The following is a 23,086-nucleotide window of genomic DNA, read 5'->3' as shown; positions in this document are numbered from 1 at the left end:
AACGTTATATTTAAGGATTTAATTATTCTCTGACCTAGAACTTTTTCAGTAGTGTTCAATGGACTTTTTTTTTTACCTTTTCTGTAACCCCAAAACCCCCAAAGTTTTCTGTCCGTTTTCTGATTGGATATGATCGTCCAATCAGACAGGATTGGTCATGCGTCACTTGACATCACAATATAATCTAATATGGTAAGACGGAATTCACTTCCCAGCGGATTCCGTCACCAGACTTGCAATTTCCCAGAACGGCACCTTTCTAGTTCTTTATGAGTGTGGTTGCTGTAGGCAACACATTACAGTTCTATCCCGGGATGGTGTTTTCCTCTGGTGTTTCAGTCCGAGTGTATCAAAGGGTGCGTTCGGAAATGCGCACCGGGTGTGTGCTCAGTGTAGTGAGTGCCTAAACCTAACCCTAATCCTAACCCTAACCTCAGTAAAACTATGCCTACCCTAACCCTAACCCGAACCCTAACCTTAACCTCAGTAAAACTATGCCTAAACCTAACCATAACCCCTAACCCTAACCACAAACGGGGCACATTTAAGAAACGCACCCTTTGATACACTCGGACTGAATCACCAGCAGAAAACACTCTCCCGTTCTATCCCAGCTTTCTTATTTTCTTCCTGGATACACACATAGCCAATCAGGAAGCAGCATTCTCGGTGATGTCAACATTATAGAGGAATAAGTTCAATGGGAGAGAGAGTGTGTGTGTGTGTGTGTGTGTGTGTGTGTGTGTGTGTGTGTGTGTGTGTGTGTGTGGGGGGGGGGGGGGGGGGGGGGGGGGGGTTAGGGTTAGGGTTAGGGTTAGGGGGGGGGGGGCTGTCAATCAGGATTGGTCTGCTGATCCCCATTAGAGTCAAGGGCAACCACACTTGCACTTTCCAATTCACCGTTTGTCAGCCTTCCGATTGGTCCCTGAGACTCCCTGACTGGCCAACCAGAAAAAATCATTCACTTTTTGCTGTCGGGGGTGGAGTTGTGCAGATGGAGAATGTTGCTTCAGCTCTTCCACCACGGTGCGCACTGCGGAGCACGGTGAGCGTGCAGTACGGCCCCGCGAGGTGATAGCGATTTCGCTCATTATAATGAATAAGCTTCAACAGACTAGTTCACATGGACCTTATCAATGTAACTAAGAGTTTTGATTGGGTAAATATATATTTAAATGGGCAGAATTACGAAAGCCAGCCTATTTTGTGAGTAGAACTATAGCCTAGCTGTCATCTTCATCCTACCCAAGATGCACTGCGCTTTCTCTTTCTATTTCTCTGCTCTGCCTGATCCAGAGGATTAAACTAATTAAAACATATATTTTCGGGGGAAAACTACTGTTTTGCTATGTAACTATTGTACTTTTTTCTTCCCTTTTTATTAATATCACGTAGATATGTGTTTTTCTTTTGGTACTTTATATAGCTGTAATGAGGCTATGAAAAATCTTTTCGCATCCACTTCCACTATAAAAGAATCTGCCATGGTGATTCTGTCCCACTGGGATTAAACACATTTAACATTTATTTTCGGGGGAAACCCCCTGTTTTGCAATGTAACTACTGTACCTTTGTCTTCCCTTTTTATTAATATCACCTAGATGTGTTTCCTTTGGTAGTTTAAATAGCAATAATGAGGCAATGAAAATACCCCCTCCCCCCATTCACTGCCACTATAAAAACAATCTGCCCAGGGTAATTTGTACCACCATAGTAACAGGGCAGAATGGGGCGGGATTTGACAATCAGTGAATTGCATCTTTTCTAGGCTTTTTTGTGTATGATCCACAATAAAAGTATTCAATTCTAGTCTATAGAGCTAAGCTGAGTAGCAGAGAGCTACAATAGTGCAGTTGACTTCAGAGTCTGTGGGTTACCCTCCCAGGTTTTGCCAGTGAGCTTGCGGATGTTGTTTGTCGCATTCACTTTGCACTCGGTCTTCTCAGTGTGGGTCTTAAATCACACATGACTGAGTCTACCCCTTGCAGCTATAAGTTGAACTGGCTGGCTGGTATGGAAATATAATGTATGGAAATGAACCAGGCGCTGGTAACCAACCTTGAGAGCGTAGCCGTGGATCCAATGCAAAGATTGATTAGTTGTTTACAGATTAAGGCCAACGTTTTAGACAGCACGCCACCTTCATCGTGACCAAGGCCTCATCCATAAATAACTAATAAACTTTGCATGAGAAAAACAAGTTATGAATCCATAACCAGCTATATCCTTGTGTGCAGTGCCTCTCAAAGAGGGCTCTGGCATTACAATCTGTTTAACCAGGTTATTCTATACTTCGGCTTTTCAAGATATCTTTCAAGCAGGGGTACGAGCAGGGCAGGGGTCTTCAACGTTTTCAGGCCAAGGACCCCTTAGTTGAGAGAGAGATGAAGCAGGGACCTCCACAACCTGTTCATAGATTCCATATAGTTTCATTGTTCGACAGCACAATCATCAGTGTATGTTGGATTCATGTCAATTTGTGTTTTCAGATATCTAACCACTTGAGCCGTCACTAATAAACTTTCACTTTCACTCTGTGCTTAGTCTGCTCTTTTTCCCCTCTACACCAAACCTCTTTGCCGAAAATAGACGATCTACAAGCTCACCACCTCAAGCTCACAGCCCTACGCTGACTGGGGCGCAGGGCGAGTGCTTGGCCCTGGCGGAAAAGTCGATCGCCACCAAACGCCGCCCTGAGGCCACGTTTTGCCCCGCCGCCCTTGGGGGGTTTGGTTTCCCGCGGGGGGCCCGTCCTCCGTTTTTCTCACTTGTACTTGTTTCTAACATCATGTAGCAGTAGTGTTTCTAACATCATGTAGCAGTAGTGTTTCTAACATCATGTAGCAGTAGTGTTTCTAACATCATGTAGCAGTAGTGTTTCTAACATCATGTAGCAGTAGTGTTTCTAACATCATGTAGCAGTAGTGTTTCTAACATCATGTAGCAGTAGTGTTTCTAACATCATGTAGCAGTAGTGTTTCTAACATCATGTAGCAGTAGTGTTTCTAACATCATGTAGCAGTAGTGTTTCTAACATCATGTAGCAGTAGTGTTTCTAACATCATGTACCAGTAGTGTTTCTAACATCATGTAGCAGTAGTGTTTCTAACATCATGTAGCAGTAGTGTTTCTAACATCATGTAGCAGTAGTGGCTCGGAGCCTCAGCGGCCAAAAAGCTTAATATCTCCCCCAGGCAAAGTGGAATTCCCCTTTAGGCTATAGACACACGTGTCAAATGTTGGAGCGGTACGCACCGCTCCAAAATAGATTGTATCCGATGCTCACGTGGTTTCCTCGCGCTGTTAAAGAGGTGGTGCCATAGTTGTTCTGTTTTGTATGTGTGTCTATGGAGTTAACACCACTTTAATAGACCCCCAGGTGTGGTTATAATATGCAAATATGTCTTCTCTGTGTATTTTTGGTTACTTCCTGAGAGATGAAAAGCGTTGGTGAGCGCACACAGCTGAAACCGATATTCTCCTGTCCTTAGGTCGTGCGTGCGTGCGTGCGTGCGTGCGTGCGTGCGTGCATGAGTGTGTTGGCAAATGCTCTGGTCAATCGATCGTTGCACTATGACATGAGTACACGCACACACACACACACACACACCGACATTTAATTTAGGCTTGATAAAGAGCCGTCTGACATGAAAATAGAGGTTGAAAAGAAAGAAAGAAAGAAAGAAAGAAAGAAAGAAAGAAAGGGGATTGATTGATTGATTGATTAATTTATCAATGTGTTGAAATATAATGTCCATGTTTTGCTAGATGATCACAGCATTTTTACACGTTTTACACAATATCGATTTGAAATCATTGAATCGAATCGTATCGTATCGCCATGAATGAACTTATATCGTCCATGTATCGTATCGTTAACCATGTATCGTGATATGTATCGTATCGCTGTTAAAATGTATCGTTACACCCCTACGTGGATGGATGGATGGATGCATGGATGGATGGATGGATGGATGGATGGAGGAGGGGGAGAGACAGAGCGGCAGATCAGAATGGGACAGTTTGTTTTTCATCAACAGTGGCACCATGAATAATGTATTATCCTAGCTGTCGGGACGAAACCTTGTACCTCCACGTTCAAGACATTTAGGCCTAAACGCAAATATGTGTCACTTTAGATTTGAACCACTTTAACAATTGTTTTAATGCTTTAACTCAGGGGTCTTCAACGTTTACAGGCCAAGGACCCCTTAGCTGAGAGAGAGATGAAGCAGGGACCCCCAGATTCCATATAGTTTCATCGTTTGACAGCACAATCGTCAGTGTATTTTGGATTCATCTCAATTTGTGTTATCAGATATCACTTGTTGAAAAGAGAGATTATCTGACATATACTGGTAGAGTATATGACCCATTTTGTACCATTTTGTACCAGTATACTGGGATATACCCACATTATTGGAAGTTTTCAGTTCAAGAGATTTTCAGGCATATTCCCCTGATATTCTGCCCCCAGCTATACAAAGGCACAGCAGGGTGTGCCTTTGTGTGCCTTTGTCTAGCTGGGGGCAGTATATCACCAATTATCACTGAATACAGAGGAATATGCCAGAATATCCCTAAAAAAGTATATACCCAATAATGTCGGTATATGCCCAGTATATCTGTAAATAAACTGTCATATATTCTACCAGTATATGTCAGATAATCTCTCTTTTCACCCAGTGTATGTAACCACTTGAACCGTCAATACTTATAAATTTGACCTTTCACTCTGTACTTAGTCTGATCTTTTCCCCCCTCTACACCAAACCTCTTTGCCGAAAACAGCCGATCTACAAGACTGTATATCTGCTATTTTTAGTTCTCAGAATATGGACGCTAGGGTTCAAGTGGTTAATATAAAATCGAACCTCTGTTCGAAGTGGAGCTGTGTGTGTGTGTGTGTGTGTGTGTGTGTGTGTGTGTATGTGTGTGTGTGTGTGTGTGTGTGTGTGTGTGTGTGTGTGTGTGTGTGTGTGTGTGTGTGTGTGTGTGTGTGTGTATTGCAGTTGATGCTCAGGGCAGGCTAGACTCAACAGCACCTCTCTGGTCACCCAGGGTTACTACATACAGGCTACATACAGACCCACAGACCCACCCACATACCCACCCACATACCTACACACACGGCCACGTATAGGGAGCTTGTGTTCCACACAGCTCCAAAAAAGGAGGAAAAAAAGTTTCTATTACACAAAGATTTGGAGGACCCCCTGTAGTAACTCTGAGGACCCCCTAGGGGGTTGAAGACCCCTGCTTTAACTATTAAAAAAATATAAAGCTCACAGCGCGGCACCGAGTGCCGCGCTGCGAGCTTGTAGATCTGCTATTTTTGACATGTGCCATGTATGTACACAGCAACATTAAACTGGTGGGAAAACGCTTGTTCAAAGATCTGGGGTTGAATGTGTGGCCTACTGTACATCTGGCCTAGATATGGCCTACGCACAGTTTGGCACAGACGGCTCAGAGTTTTGTTGTGTGCCCGGGGTCCAATTGGCCAAGTTTCGCAGGACGCACTGTGATTGGCTAGCTGGATGCAAAATTAAAGGAGTAGTTCACCCCCAAAATGACTTTTTTCCCCCTACTGATTAGTCATGCCATGGAGACTTGAGTTCAATAATATATATATATATATATATATATATATATATATATATATATATATATATATATATTTGTATTCGTCGCATTCCTAAGACAAAAAATTACTATAGTAAATTTACCCCCATTGATTCTGAATGGGGACCCAAATCCAAGGACCTGGATGGGGACCCAAAAGTATTTGGGTGAGAATCAATAGGGGTAAATTTACTTGACCGGGTATTCTCCTCAAGCCCTGCGATGATCATTATCAGCTTGTACTGTAGATGATCATTATCAGCTTGTACTGTAGATGTTCATTATCAGCTTGTACTGTAGATGATCATTATCAGCTTGTACTGTAGATGTTCGCTAACCTATGAGTCACCATTTGTTTCCTGGGTAAGTGTTGATTTCGTCGACTAAAACTATGACGAAAAATGTTTGTCGACTGCGTTTTTTCCACTGACGAAAACGAAATGAAAACGAAATGTAAAACTAAGCTGCGATGACTAAAACTAAGACTAAATATATTGACAATTTCGTCAACAAAATAAAAACTAGACTAAAACGTTAGGGAGGGACTAGTGGAGAAGAGAGTCATTTTATGTCCGGTTGCTCTCAGGTGTTGCGTGATGAAAAGAACTGTGACACGTTGTGAGCTTGTAGATCTGCTATTTTCAGCACACAACCAAATGTAAAATCAGTCATTACGATGCCATCACGGCCTGCCAAAATTTCAGTTGACTAAATCAACTGTAGATTTAGTCGCCTAAAATCTTTTAATATTTAGTCGAAAAATTAAACTTTTCAGGTGACTAAATTATGACTAAAACTAAATGAAATTTTTATTCAAAAGACTATGTATGACTAAAACTAAATCAGAATTTGCAACAACACTGTTCCGTGGCTCTCGACACCTGCAGCCTCTATGGATGGATGTTGGATTATCGTTTGTGACCGGACGTGTGGCTTCTCACCGTGTTCCGAGTTAACGGATCTGCTACTTTTCGGATTCGTTTGTGTGACGCTGTAGCATGATCAAGTCGGGTGTTTATTTCCAAGAAAAACACAAAAAGTCAAAACACGGAGATACGAGGGATCTGCCCGACAGCGACGACGTAACTCCAATACGAATGACATCTCAATGACACCTTTTAAATGTACCGCGGCGCATTTAAAAATAAAAGGCGTCATTGAGGTGCCTTTTGTCATTGTCGCGCAAGGATTCTGAGCTTGAATTGAATCATTCTGTTATCCCTGCAAGACCCAAATTAATTTCTACTTGCCAAAAAAAGAATTTAAAAAAAATCAGATGGTGTTGTAGGAGTCCTAATCAGAGGAAAATGTCATGTTTAAAAATCAATAATGTTTTTGTAAAGTTTTATAGCCATACATCATAAATCATAAATCATGCTCTAATTTGCATTTTGGGGATATTTTTCACAATAATAACATATGTAGACATGTTCTAGACATTCTAATGATCACCAAAAGAATTAATATTACAGGCATTTTACTTTGTGAGGAATAGCTTCAGTGAAAAAGTGAGATGTTGTTCGTCTAGACTCTGGACTCCAGAGATCTTGAAGTGGTTTGAATGTCAGCCTCTGTGGGGGGTATTCATATGCAATTATTGTGGCCAATGGCATTGTAATACTAAACAATAGGATTTAAGGGTGATGTTAATGTGAAAAAAGAACAGGAAAACTAATTATAACACAGGGGTCTTCAACGTTTTCAGGCCAAGGACCCCTTGGTTGAGAGAGAGGACCCCCACAACCTTTTCATACATATAGTTTCATGTATGACAGCACGATCGTCATTGTTCTTTGGATTTGTGTTAATTTGTGTTTTCAGATATTTACTTCCATCAATACTTAATAAACTTGACATTTCACTCTGTACTTAGTCTGCTCTTTTCCTCCTCTACACCAAACCTCTTTGCCAAAAATAGCCGATCTACAAGCTCCGCGAGGCGTTGTGAGCTTGTAGATCTGCTATTTTCGGCAAAAGTTCTCAGGATATGGACACTAGGGTTCAAGTGGTTAATATAAAAAAGGAGAAAAAAAAGGTTTCTATCACACAAAGATGTGGAGGACCCCCTGTAGTAACTCTGAGGACCCCCTAGGGGTCCCGGACCCCCTGTTGAAGACCCATGTTATAACTTTTTTTTTTTTTTTTTTTAATATTTAAAAAATGTTGCCAAAAAGCATCACTGGGCCTTGCTGGGTTATGATGAAAGCTGCCAGTTTTCTGAGCGTCTCCTCCGCTGCTGGTCTAGGATCAAATGTCTGCGTCAGCGGCAGCAGCTGGTGCTCTGTGAAGCCGTCCTCCTCTGCCGCGTCGAGAAGATGTTTTCACTTTTCCTCCTGTAGGTTCTGCCATCTGGCGTCTGAACCGTGGACTGATCTTGGCTGCTCGTGCCTTTAAGCCATTTTGTCCGGGAACAAATGCAAATCGGTGTCATGTTATCTTAGATTTGAACCTCTTTAACCATTATTTTACGCTTCATCTAGGGGGTCCTCAGAGTTACTACAGGGGGGGGCCACCAAATCTTCCAATCCTTTTTATATTAACAACTTGAACCCAAGTGTCCACATTCTGAGAACTGTAGCCACAAATAGCAGATCTACAAGCTCACAACGCCTCGCGCTGCAAGGCGTTGTGAGCTTGTAGACTGGCTGTTTTTGGCGAAGAGGTTTGGTGTAGAGGGGAAAAAGAGCAGACTAAGTACAGAGTGAAAGGTCAAGTTTATTAAGTATTGACGGTCCAAGTGGTTAAATATCTGAAAACACAAATTGACGTGAATCCAAAATACACTGATGATTGTGCTGTCAAACGATGAAACTATATGGAATCTATGAACAGGTTGGGGGGGGGGGGGGGGGGGGGGTCCCTGCTTCATCTCTCTCTCAAGGGGTCCTTGGCCTGAAAACGTTGAAGACCCCTGCTTTAGCTATTAAAAAAATAGCAGATATACAAGCTCACCGCGCTGCGAGCTTGTAGATCTGCTATTTTTGAAGAAAAAGAAAACCAAATTATAGGTATTTGGCATGCGGACCCCCCCATCTCATAATATGTTGTTCCAGGGACCCCCCCAGAAGCAGAGATTTGAATGCGAAAGTTTGCTTTGAAAAGTATACATTCAAAGCTTTGCAAAAATGTTAAAGATTTTTCCCAAAAATAGCAGATCTACAAGCTCGCAGCGCGGCACCGAGTGCTGCGAGCTTGTAGATCTGCTATTTTTTAAGAGTTAAAGCATAAGCTAATGGTTAAAGTGGTTTACATCCAAAGTGTCCAGGTCTTGAAGGTTTAATTAGCGCAGCGGGTTGCCATTCGTTCCGTTCGTCTCCTCTTTTGAATTCTCACTCTCACTTCTCAGGCAAGGATGTCTGGAACTGGAAGAGACACCTTTGGTTCGTTTCTTCTCAAAGAAACTTCAGCCTGTGAGATCGGCTAAAAGCTTAGATCGGCTATTTTCAGCGAATATATATCGCTGCTGTCGGCCAGAAAAACCTCTTATCTCCGTATTCAAACTTTTTTACTTTTTTAGGAATTAATACCTTACTCGATCATATCACAGTGTCACACAAAAGCATCAAAGGTAGCAGAACTGCAAGTGTGTAGATCTGCTATTTTTGCGGTTTTTGAATTTGAATCTGGAAAAGTAACAGTTTGGACATATGAGGTTTGCACCTGACAGAGATGAATATTTAAAGTACGAGTGAAAACAGATCAAATCTTGTTTTTTTTTTCTTTTCTTTTTTTTCAAATAAACTTTCGCTTTCTCCTTCAGCTTGTTATCTCCGCCAGGCCCAGGTGGCCAAATTTAGGCCCGAGAAGTATTTTTTCACCCCGTCCGTGAGTTCTGCTTCATTGTTTAGTGTGACATCGCTTCTCAAATCCCATAGAGAAATCTTGGATCGCTAGAAGACATGTGTTCAGAAAATTCTGTCAATCATGTCATGTATAACATTTTTAAATTAAATAAATATCTATTTTTTTCACCATCTTCATATCCATATTAAAGGGACTACACCATGAATTTTCATTTTTCCAATTTTTATGTATTTTCTTGGTGTCCCACCAGCAACTTCTATCCTCACAAAGTCCTATTGTTGACCATTGTGTCTTTCTCAGTTTATGGGCAGATCTATGTTAGCATGTCTCAGAACGGTCCTGATTGTGAAATGTCAGATTTGTGATGTCACAAGGCCTGAGAAGGAGGCAGGAGGAGCTGGGAGAGGGTTGGGGAGGGGTGGGCAGGCCTGAGAAGGAGGCAGGAGGAGCTGGGAGAGGGTTAGGGAGGGGTGGGCAGGCCTGCTGAGCAGGAGGTGGGGAGGAGTGTGGGGCCAAAACTGGCTCAATAGCGCAGTCCTCCCACTCAGGACATGGTGGTACTGCAGCTGAAAATGCTCTGAAAGCCAGGCAGAAATGACAGGGGCTCTGTACTCAGGAGTGGTAATTTAGCCTCAAACCTTTTCAAAAACGTTTTTGGGACACAAACAGTGTTATATAAATTATTTTTAAATGCATGGTGTAGGACCTTTAACACACTTACTGTCAAACCCGACTGAAGTCGGGTTTTCCAAAATCCAAAATAGAACTTTTTCATCGCCAGCTTCATGTCGGGTTATAATGTTTACTATTGTAAACCATAGCGTGCGGTCTGCTGCACCCGGCACTGATGCAAACAACTCAAATTCCCATAATCCTTTGGGTGATGTAGTCATCAGGAAATGAAAACCTCGATTTACAGCAATGGAATGCTGTGAAGGAAAATGGACTTCCCTTGTAAGCTATCTCCAGACAGCATTCTAAAACTAACCCTTCTCTAAGGAACATAACAAAAGCACGGATGGCCGTGGTTACAATTCTTCTTTACCGGGTGAAAGAAAAGACGAATCATCGTCCGTTCCCAGAAGTAAACTATTCCATTTGGATGGTGGTGCGTTCATGGAGCCTCACAGAGCCAAGCGTTGCAATGGTCGCTTGAGCCATTCGAGTTAACGTTGCGTAGGGACAGAATAGGAAATAATGTTTGGGGGTTAAGCATCATTCGAAGTAACTAAAGTAGTTGCCTTCCACCATCACAGTGGTTCTCAACCTGTGGGTCAGGACCCCCAGGGGGTCCCCAGATTATTTTGGGGGGTCCCCAGATGATTAACTTAATGTGCAACGTTGTTTTCTCACTCAACAGTACCACACCAACATGAAGTTTAAGTGTATAGAGGGTATCTGCACATTTCTAAAGTGGCAATTTAAGGACTTTTAATACCTCTAAAATGACAAATTAAACATTGGCCAAATTGTTGAATATTAGAGGCAGAAATTGTGAAAATAGACGATCTACATGCTCTTTGCGAGGCGTTGTGAGCATGTAGATCTGCTATTTTCACAATAGATACAAAACCAAATGCAATGCCTCAACTCTTAGTGCTTGTCAGGGTTAGGGGGTCCCCAGTTCAAGTATGATTATTTTGGGGGTCGCGGCCTGAAAAAGGTTCAGAAGCACTGCACTATCACACAGGTGGCAGGCAGGCCTGTTGCCATGGCGCCAGGGTAAACGGACTCTATCCTTCATGCTAGGATGTCATTCTTGATTGCTGAAGTGGCCGTCACACAGTCTCCTGACGTGAACCCTAGAGTCCCTGCAAGGTGGGAGTTTTGCAAGGAGGATGTTTTGCAAGACGCAAACCTCAAGAACACGAGTGGAACTGGAGGGCGAGCAGGGTCGTCACAAGGGGGGGGGGGGGGGGTCTGAGTTACCTAAGGTGGAGGGGGCCTTAACTCTATCCATGCCAGAAGCCAAAATGGCTCCAAGGTAGATATGCCAAGATTTTTAGGGGGAGGCCTACTGATCGGTCACAGAAACAGACACAGTCGTTGTGATTCAGTGGCAAAAAAAATGTGTCAATTGGACAAATGGTTCCAGAGATAGAATGAATTAAAAAAAAAGTGTCCACCCACTAGAATGAACACACATTTTCTCAATCAGCCAAACGAGGGAGCCAACACACAAACAGAGAAAAGCATCTCTCTGATCTCAGGTCATTTTGACATCTTTTCATCTATTTGTTCCCTTTGTTATAAAGACGTCATTGGCACAGGGGGCCCTTTGAAAGAAGACGTCAAGAGACGTCATTGGCATTGAAGGCGTTTTATACTTTAGGTATTGAAAAATAGTAGATCTACAAGCTCGCAGCGCGGCACCGAGTGCCGCGCTGCAAGCTTGTAGATCTGCTATTTTTGAGAAGTAGTGAAAATCTGTGCAAATCTTTGAATATATGTATTTCTTTAAGCGAACATTTGTAACTCAAATTTTGCTTCTGAGGGGTACCCGGAACTACATATTTTGAGATGGGGGGTCCGTGACCAAATACATATCATTTTGGAGGTCCTTCACATGAAAAGGTTTGAGCACCACTGACATAGAAACGTTTTTCAAAAATACATATATTTGCACACATTTTCACCACTTTTCAAAAATAGCAGATCTACAAGCTCACAGCGCGGCACTCGGTGCCACGCTGTGAGCTTGTATATCTGCTATTTTTCAATAGCTTAAGTATAAAATAATGAAGGCCTCTCCACCTTGGGCCCTAGTAACTCAGTCCCACTTTCCCCCCCATTGTGACGCCCCTGAGTTCCAGTTCCTTTCTTTCTGTTTTACCACCACCACCATCATCATCGAAACAAATACATGTTTTTTCTTTTTCTTTTTTTAATCTGTGGGGGAGAAGTCATGATGATTCAGTCTATTGAGTTCCACTTCCTTGCCCAGAGGTGTAATTTCCAAAAGAAAATATGTTGCCCATTTTTAAAATAGCGGAAACGTTGCCAGGCGACGCATTGTGAGCTTGCAGGAAAGAGACAATGTTTGAAAATAACTGTTCGCCTTTAATGGCATTCCCAAAATAGGGATGAAAGTTTGAATGAATGATTGATTGATTGATTGATTGATTGATTGATTGATTGATTGATTGATTGATTGAAGACTTTATTAGAAGTTTGCATAGAAAAAGGTACAGTTTTATTTGCACAGGAAACCATTAAAGTATCTCATATAACATTGAATGACAGACGAATAGAACACAGTACTATGCAGTAGATAGAAAGGAAAAAAAAACAGTGCAGAAAAATATATACAGTAGATATTTTCAAAGAAGTGTCAGGGGGAGGGTAAGGCTGGGCTAGTTTTGTTCTTACCAATTACGAGCGGATGGCACCTGTAAGTGGTTTTTCAGGGCGGTTTTAAAGGATGTTGGAAGGATTTACACTCCTTTAAGGCCTTCGGTAAGGAGGAGAATGAGTTTGACCATTTGTTTGATTTGACTTTGGGTTGAACGTGATCTGTGGCGCTGCCTCTGGTGTTGTAATTGTGGACATCCTTAACGTTTTCAAAGTATTTAGTCAGGTACATGGGTATCTTAGTGGTGTAGTGTATCTTGTACACCAGGCCCATTGCAAGATGCAGTTAATAAATGATTGGTTGCAAAAAGCTTATTTAAATTATAACATGTGTCATGTGACACATGTAGATGGGCGGGCATGGAATGCGATGGAATCAGATGAATCGTTGAGTTGGGGATGATTTGCTTAAAAAGAACTGAATTTAGGTAAGATGGGAGGTGACGGTCATCCCCTAATTACCCAAATGACGCCCATGGAACCTTCCTTTCTACAACATCATCACCCTAAACCAGTGGTCTTCAATGTTTTCAGGCCAAGGACCCCTTAGTTGAGAGAGAGATGAAGCAGGGACCCCCACAACCTGTTCATAGATTCCATATGGTTTCATCGTTTGACAGCACAATCTTGGCTTCATGTCAATTTGTGTTTTCAGATATTGTACTGTGCATTGTGCATGCATGGATATGCTGTTCATTATCTGGATTAGGCAGGCAGTGGAACTAAAGGAGAAAAGGGTTAAAAACTATACTGTATAATGCAATTGTTTTTATTAATATCGTGAGTAGGCTACTATGGATATCGAGGTATTCAACAGCGTTTCCTTATATCGTCCAGCCTTTGGTCATTTTGTCATCTAATCAGGCTTTTATGAACAACCTGGACAGTTTTTAATCTGCTTGATTCAATATTTAGGTATTTGATATAAATGTTATCAGTCCTACTCCTCCAGGGCCCCTCCCCATACACACCCATTGTAACTTCAAACTCCTTTTTTAACCATCATACTACCCTCATATTATGTGAGCAGGCCATGTTTCTTTGATAACTTTTTTCATTTATTTTTAATACATTTTTATTATATTGCATTTTTTCCCTTTTCCCAAAGATTTATTAAAAATAAATGAAAAAGGTTATTGAAAAAACACGGCCTGCTCACATCAAATATCTAAATATTGAATCAAGCAAATTAAAAACTGTCCAGGGTGTTCATAAAAGCCTGATTAGACGATAAGATTACCAAAACTTTTTTTGAAAGTGGAATACAGAGGTGGAAAAAGTACACACATTTTGTACTTAAGTAAAAGTATCAATACTGCACTGTAGATGTACTCCGTTACAAGTAAAAGTCCAGAATTCAAAATGTAAAAGTATGAAAGTGTCGGGATCAAAATGTAATTAAAGTACCAAAAGTAAAAGTACAAAATGTTTGAAAATAGCCGATCTACAAGCTCACATCAGGATGCGTTGTGAGCTTGTAGATCGTCTATTTTCAAATAGCCACGGTATAAAATAGGGCTAAAGTGGGTTATGTTTTATAATAATATTATAATTTACACCTGCAAAGTAACTAGTAACTATAAAGTTTTCAAATAAATGTAGTGGAGTAAAAGTACAATATTTGAATCCAAGATGTAGAGGAGTAGAAGTAAAAGTATTGGAAATTGGAAATACTCAAGTAAAGTACAAATACTGCAACATTGTACTTAAGTACAGTACTTAACCCTTAAGTGCTGTTCGGGTCATTTTGACCCGTTTTACATTTTCATTTGGAAAAAAAAGGTAGAAGTTAAAAATGTTTCCACCTGAAACTCACTGGCCTTAAAGATTCTTCTCAGATGAACATGTAAAAAAAATATTTTTGCACTACACCCATGCTACACCCCCCTCATATTTTTTGAACCTTAAGTGCTGTTCGGGTCATTTTGACCCGGAAGCAAAGAAATACACAGTATTATGCCAAAACACAGACACACAGTCACCCCCACTTCTAACACCCCCATTCCGAAGCCCCATTCCGAACCCTCCCCCCCTTCCTATAAGCATGAGCAATATTGCCCAGTATTAAATGAAGTCGTTTTTTTTACATGGATTTCAGCTAAATCAGTAAAAACGCCTAGCTCTTTCAATGTTTAATGTGATATAGCAAAGCAGAAATGCAAACATTTACCAAATATATCATATGAATTGTTTGGTATTGAGTCAAAGTCAATGTATCATGATGATTTGTTAAGTTAAAATTTATATTACTGTTGTTTTTTTTAAACCAAATATCCACCGGGTCAAAATGACCCGAACAGAACGAAGGTGTAGTGAATCTGAACAGAACTTAAGGGTTAGGGCACTCCACCACTTTTCAACCTATGTTCATATAATTGGTCCTCACTCAAAAATAGCTTTTCTTTTTTTTTCTTTTTTTTTCTTTTCTCAGAGGCGGGCTGTGGGCTGGTCAAAAACCCATAGTCTTGTGACATCATCGATTACCAATCCAGCTTATAGAAACTGCAGGCTTTCTATTCCTGAAAAGTTGCAATTTTAAAGTGGAAGCCATTGTTCTCGCGATATTAAAAATCTAAATATTTTTTTCAAAAATATTGATTACATTTTTTTGTGTGGAAAATGATGATGTCACAAGACGATGGATTCTGAACTTCCCACAGCTCTCCTAGGAGACTTGGACTGAGTAGAAAAAAATTGTGATATTTTATCATGAACATTAGTGAGGACCTATTATATGAAGACAGGTTGAAAAGTGGTGAACTACTCCTTTAAGTAAATGTTACTTTCCACCACTGGTGGAATATCCCTTTAATATAGAGATAATAGGTTCCTGTCCGACTACAACAAATGACTTGTGTGGATAAAATGCATACTGTGGTAGAGATCCTTTCGGTCCGCTTTATTCCATAATTATCTTTCAAAATCTTGAAACGGTGAGCACACTGCACGCACGCACACGCACACACACAAAGACACACGCGTCGATACCCGGCTCATATAATGAGCTCAAGGCCTGCATATGATTTATCGGGGGAAATAAATAAATATCCTTTAAAGATTAAATCAGATTCTCAACCTTTTGAATTCCAAGGACCCTCCAGACAGATTATTATGCATTAGTCTCAAGTGGTTCTCAACCTGCGGAGCCACGGCCCACTGGTGGACCGTGAGCAAGTGGGCACCTAAATAATAGGCAAAAAAATAAAAAATTATAAAAGAAAATCATAAAAAATATATGTTACAGTTAGTTTGAGAAACCAGTTAGATTGGGAAAGGAGCGCTTGTTTTTGTTCACCTGGATGTGGAAGAAGCCCATGTCTCAGTGGTAGCTGGTGAATGCTAACCTGGTGAATGCTACTATGCCTAAACCTAACCCTAACCCTAACCTTAGTAAAACTATGCCTAAACCTAACCCTAACCTCAGTAAAACTATGCCTAAACCTACCCCTAATCCTAACCCTAACCTCAGTCAAATTATTCCTAGTTTCCCGAAGGAGGCACTGCCTGCTCCACCTTGTGCTCAAAAACGAGCGCTCCTGTTCTCAATCTAACTGAATCTCAAACTAACTGTGACATATATATTACGAAAAATGTATATAAAAAGAATAACATTGTATTGCAATTGCAATTGTATAAAGATTCAATTAGTCTTTTTAATCGTTCCATTTTAGTGAAACCTTCAAAAGGTGAGTTTTCATTGTGAAACCAATAAATAACAACTTAATGCAGGGGTCTTCAACGGGGGGTCCGGGACCCCCAGGGCACTGCATGGTTCCCAAACGTTGGGTCGGGACTCGGGACCCATTTGTGGGTCGTGGACACATTTTTATGGGTCCCTTAAAATGTTGTTTTTAATTATTATTTCAAAACATTTTCAAAAAACATTCTCCCAAAAGCTAGGATTTTCATGAATTGCAACGATTTTCCCAACTAATTTCATTAATAAATTGAAGAAAACTCTCAGAAATTCCATGAATTAGAAAACAAATGTTTGAGAAGTTGTGAAAATAGCCTGATCTATACCGTAACCAGCTCGGAACAACTCTTTTGCGCTTTTGCAAGACAGAAATTATATTTTGAAATATATTTTTCGTGAACAGATAAATGCCAGCTTCCGTTACTCGGGAGGCGGACTCTATATAGCATTCGGAAATTGTGGAATAGTTGTTCCGCGAGACTAGGTAGCTGGACTTGTTAATATAAAGAAATAAGAAGAAGAAGAATAAACACAAAAGGTTAGAATATAAGAGGTTTCTGCTTTGACAGCGACGATATTAACTGGATAACTGCCAGGGGCCACAAGGTGACCCTAGAGTGCCAGACATTCTCCCATAAGCTTTCACTATCACATCCGGGTATCCAGGCAGAACTGGCATGGCTTTTCACTACAATGAGTGTTATGAGAGTGAACCGGAGGGAGTGAGCTAACAGTTAGCTATCGGCTGTTTTTCTTTTTTTAGAAGACCGATCTGAAGCTATTCAGCCGCAAAAAAGAACTTTTCCGCTGCCCTAGGAACACAGTTCAGAGAAGATGAGCTCTAAAGATGTGACAATGTATTGGATTCGGCGGCGCGGTGCCGCAGCGTTACCTGATTACGGGCCCATGGAAAGGGATCGCTGTAGGCGGCCTGGATGAAAACATTTAGTCAGGCTTCGTCGAGGCCTCCGATTATTTAATTCATTTTATTAACTCTTTTAGTGCCAGCCGTTTTTCTAATTGGGTGGGTTGCTGTGCCAGCCATTTTCTTGCCATTTTCTTACCATTTTGGCCCAACTTTGCAGAGCCACAGAGAATCCAAAAACATTCATATATGAGTGAATGTCATTCCACATATAGATTAGGAAGTCCTAAGCTCAGGGTCGAAGACCCTGAGCTTTTATCTTGTATAGTTTTTTTAGTTAGAAGCCCCACAGTGAAGCGCGTTTTCCCTCAAAATGTCCCCTGGGAATTAGTTTTCTAGTTAGAGCCATTTGAAAAAAAGAAAATGTATGAAGCTGTACTGACTGTATGCAGTCAGTTACAGCTTCATGCAGCACACCATTGGACAGCTTATGTTGTTTTCTCTTACTCCCGAAAATTTGGAGTTTGGATCTTGGCTACTTTTGTCACAGTATGTGATAACGTGCGGAGACGCACGCTGACTTTAGTTCAACTTGGCTGCATTCATAACATCTAAAAGGCCCCCACCAGATGGCAGTGCTGTCTGAGTGAACACAAACATCACACTGTGTGCAGTCTGTCAGGAGGCCAGCAGGGGCACAACACTTCACTCTCACTGTGACACTGTGACATGCACATGCACACACACACACACACACACACACACACACACACACACACACACACACACACACACACAAAACAACATTTCCATTACAGAAAGGGCGTGTCAGAGGGGAACAAAACACATGCACACATGCACACATGCACACACACACACACACACACACACACACACACACACACACACACACACACACACACACACACACGTGCACACACATGCACAAAAATGATAAATGGTGTATTTTTAGTTTTGACTGTCAAAGAAGATAGCAGGGGGACATTGTGACTCTGTGTCACATGCACACGCGCGCGCACACACACACACACACACACACACACACACACACACACACACACACACACACACACAATATACGTTCAACTCTGTGATGAGAGAGAACTTTTTTCGTTCACTCTCATATCATCATGACCCTGTCATGACACATATATTTTATCCTCTGAACTGTTCACACAAACCATCAATTCAAAGTATTTCTATCTAGGTCGTCCTCAGACGAGCCCTCCATCCATTTACTACAGCACTAAGAATATTGAAATGTTATTTGCAGACCAGATTTGAACTCGCAAACTTGCGATCTAAAGCTCACGTATCTACCAATATTGCTACTTGAACTCAAACTTTACATCGTCTTAGCTTGACTGGGAATGAGAGAGAGAGAGATTATGGGCTCACATTGGCAACTTTGCAAAAAGTAGTTACCACAAACACATTTGTATAGCGTTCACATGTTCAGGTATATATAAACACACATAATGCAATCTATGTGTGTATCTATTACATATTACAATCACATGTTTATGATTCAATAGCTTAGTTGGTAGAGCCCTCACCTCTCATGCGCAAGATTACAAGTTCGAGTCTGGTAAAAAAATTATCTTATTAGACTGGCCTTGCCTGGGCCCGTCCTGAACTTGACCCTTCTTGAGCTCCAAGCTCTTGTGAGCTTGGATGGCAAAGAGAGCAGAACAGACATTTGCATTTATTTCACAATAGTAAAAACTGCTGCACCTCTTCCTATCTGGGCTTTGAGAATTCAGTGTATGAATAACAGTGGTTGCTGAGTGTAAATGCATTTTGAGGAAAAGAAAAATTATACCATTTGTTCGAAAAGTGCACCCTGTATATATATATATATATATATATGTAACGGAGATGATCTGAACTTCCCCACCCGGCTTCGTACCCGGGTCTCCCACGCGAAAGTCCAATAACTTAACCACTAGACCAAAGAGACATCTTTTGCAATCTGGGGGAGATACTAGACTTTTGAGGCTTCAAGGCTGGGGCTGCGACTCTCTCCGTCACACATATATATATATATATATATATATATATATAAAAACTCACAATGTGACATAGCCCATTGTAAAAAATGCACATTGTAAAGCGCTAAAAGCACATAAACGCGCTGTATAAATGCACAATTTATCATTTACCATTTTCAGGTCTACAAGCTCACAACGCGCGCGACGCGTTGTGAGCTTGTAGATCGGCTATTTTACAAGATTGATCAATGATATTTTCTACAAGCTCACAACGCGTTGCGCGAGGCTACTAAATGGTAAATGGTGCATTTATATAGCGCTTTTATCCAAAGCGCTTTTACATAGATTGTGCATTACATTCACCCATTCACGCACACATTCATACACCGGTGGCAGAGGAAACCATGCAAGGCAGTGAAGGCCCAACCTACTCAAGGCAAACTTCAAATAAAGTCTTCAATCAATCAATCAAAACCAGGAGCAACAAGGGGTTCAGAGTCTTGCCCAAGGACTCTTCGACATTAACTCAGGGGGAACCCGGATTCGAACTGGGAACCCTTCGGGAACCCTTCGTGTTCTAATAACGGTTTCTCCACCCCTGAGCTATGCCACCCCTGCTACTTAGAAGTTCTGACAAAGCCAAAATAGCAGATCTACAAGCTCACGTTGTGTTAGTGATAGGCAATCTCGTTCATTTCAGTGAACGGATCATTTCACGTTCCCCTGTGTTCTATTTGTCTGTCATTCAATGTTATATGAGATACTTTAATGGTTTCCAGTGGAAATAAGCTTAGGCTTTTCATGGATCACCAGTGAACTGTACCGTCATGAAACTGTACCTTTTCCTATGCAAACTTCTAATAAAGTCTTCAATCAATCAATCAATCAAACCCCCCTGCCAGCCAGGGGGGGAGGGGCGGGAGGGGACGGGTGAACCACGTAGGCTACACTTTGAACATTTCATTTCATTTATTTTTGTTTCGCACATGTAGTGTACATTACAGTTATATTATATTTATACTCAGAATTTCAATATTTTACAGTACACACACATGAACGAAAAGGAGCAAGCAGAAGAATAAATTCTTATAAATACCTGCCCCCTATTCAAAAAAAATATATATATACTAATGATCGGCATATACAGCCTGCATGTTCATGCCTTGAGAAGTGTAAACAAAACCAATCTGAACCAAACAAAAAACAACAAAAGCAAAAAAACAACGATGCTGCCACCTGGCAGTCAGATGAACATATTACAACGTCTCAGTCACAACTCTCTATGTCCTCCTCAGGCTCATGACAAACAATCTATTTTGTCTTTGAATGAATGTCATCACCTTCATAGTCTATAGTCATTGTCTAATACAGTTAGAAGAAAAAGAATAGCTAGGTTGACGCGATACTTGACCCGCGTCAACCATGCGTTTTTTTATACAAGTTTGTATAAAAAAAACGTGCGATTGAATTCAACAGGATCAATAGTCTCAATAGCTCTGGTCCATAGCGTTAGCGATAACAGCGTGCAGTGCTGTGCTACAATGATTATTATGTTTATGCTATTCAGTCAGTTAGTAAACTTTTTGGTTACCACCGCGCTCTGACTACTGGTGCGGTATCCCTTTAGATCAACATGTAGAAGGAGGAGAATGGATCGCACACAGTGAAGAAGCACACACTGAAGAAGGCTTACAGCCGAAACGTTTGTTTCTCATCCATGCAAATGCAACAATAAAGAAAAAACAACTCTTGCCACTGTGCGATCCATCCTCCTCCTTCTACATTCAGTCAGTTAGAAACCCACTTGTGTTTAGTAGTGTACCTGTATCCATATGCATGCGGGTCCACCGCCACCAGCTTCAACGGCCGTAGCGTAGATGATATCCGAGCTGATCGTGAAATCCACAGACGAGCAAAACTCCGGGGGTCCGCAGCCGACTACGGGCAGGTATTCCGACACATAAAACTAACCCTAACCCCCAACCCTAACCTAGGTAACCGGCGAACGCGACCACGACGCCGTTGGTTCTTCAACAAGCAATCTGAGTTCACACGCAGTTCCCAGGGGTGGGGGCTGCCAGCAGTGGCGTCAGTTCAGCAAAAGCTAAGGTATGGCGACATGACTGGTGTCTTGCACGCACGGTCGCGTGCCCTCACGCGCATGCAAGACACCAGTCTTGTTGCCATACCTTAGCAACAGACACAATGAAAAGTACATGTTATTATTTCCCCTGTAGCCAAGGGATGGCAGCTGCTATAGCTTGCCATACCCAATTGACGCCTCTGGCTGCCAGAGCCGAAAGCCGTGCTGCGTGCACCAGGAAATCAACCATACATTTGTATAATATACAATAAAAGGCAGAGAAATGGGCAGTTATCCTTGATTTTATAGAGGATTCTAAGTGATCACATGCTCACTGGATGTCCTAGGCACATGGAAAACATCGCAAAACAACAGATCTTTGTCAGATTAAAAATCAAAATGTGATTTTTCAAAAAAAAAAAAAAAAAACGAACATGTTCGGTTTTTGTATTTCTTAATACGTTTTAATAAACCGAACATGTTCGGTTTTGGCACTAGATGAGTTAAAGAAACCGGAATTGTTCGGTTTCGGCACCTCGGATACGTCGCGCAAAAATAGAGTTTTTTTGGGGGGGCTCTAAACTTTATTCTAAACCATTTTCAATGGAATAAATCGTCGCAACATGCATGGCTCGTTGGAAAGCGATGGACGAGCCAGGACCACCCACGTCGCTACTAGCAGCTCAGGGTAAAATATTGTATTGGATTGAAAAAAAGAACCGAAATTGTTCGGTTTTAGCACTAAAATAGATAATTTACAAAAGAAAAATCCTACAGTATTAATTTGGATCCGGTGGATCCGACACCTACGGTATTTGATTGGATGCGGGACCTTCCCTGCCAATCAAAATAGTGCTGTTTAGTCATTTATACGTTTTTGGCAGCAGCATTTTTCTTTACTTTATATTTACATGTTTTTATTATTATTATTTTTTTGTAATTCTTCTGATGTGGTGCTTCATAGTTGACAGTGACACACACTAAACAAGCTATACACACACATAGGCCTACCGTTGTTTCCCGTTGAGATTGGCACATTTCCTGGAGCAACCTGGAAAGATCACATGTCACACAGGACTTTTTTTTTCTTTTTTTTTTTACTCAACTTAAACTTACTTAAAAAAAGCGGTGCATTTGAAACTACATTGCAGTGCACATCATGGGGTGATCACTGCTTGCCTCCCGTGAATTGTTTTATTTTATTTTTTGTTTATTTTCTGTTTAATTCGTTGCTGAGTGAGGTCAGCAGACAAAGTGACCTGAGTGAGATGAAAACACCTGGGTGAAATGTGCCAATCTCAACAGGAAACAACGGTACATGATGGTGTCATAGGATTTTGCAGTGGTGGAAAAAGTACTCAATTTCTTTACTTGAGTAAAAGTATCAATAATGCAATGTAGAAGTACTCTGTTACAAGTAAAAGTCTGTAATTCAAAATGTATAGCAGATCTACAAGCTCACAGAGCTTGTAGATCTGCTATCTTCAAATTGCCAAGGTATAAAATAGGGCTAAAGTTGTTTATGTATGTTTTATAATATCATTTATATCTACAAAGTAACTAGTAACTAAAGTTTTCAAATAAATGTAGTGGAGTAAAAGTACAATATTTGGATCTGAGATGTAGTGGAGTAGAAATAGAAATATTGG

General features: G+C 41.1%; 1 protein-coding gene across 1 annotated transcript in view; it reads left to right on the top strand.

The window, feature by feature from the left end:
• LOC308306273 (proton-coupled folate transporter) overlaps positions 1-23,086 on the top strand; it is a gene marked incomplete at both ends in the record, with an annotated part of 161,396 nt that overhangs the window by 64,693 nt on the left and 73,617 nt on the right. The gene's annotated exons all lie outside the window — the stretch shown is intronic.

Source organism: Nannobrachium achirus (assembly GCF_963921795.1).
Source record: "Nannobrachium achirus genome assembly, chromosome: 20".
NCBI lineage: Eukaryota > Metazoa > Chordata > Actinopteri > Myctophiformes > Myctophidae > Nannobrachium > Nannobrachium achirus.
This window is presented reverse-complemented; position numbering and strand designations above follow the sequence as displayed.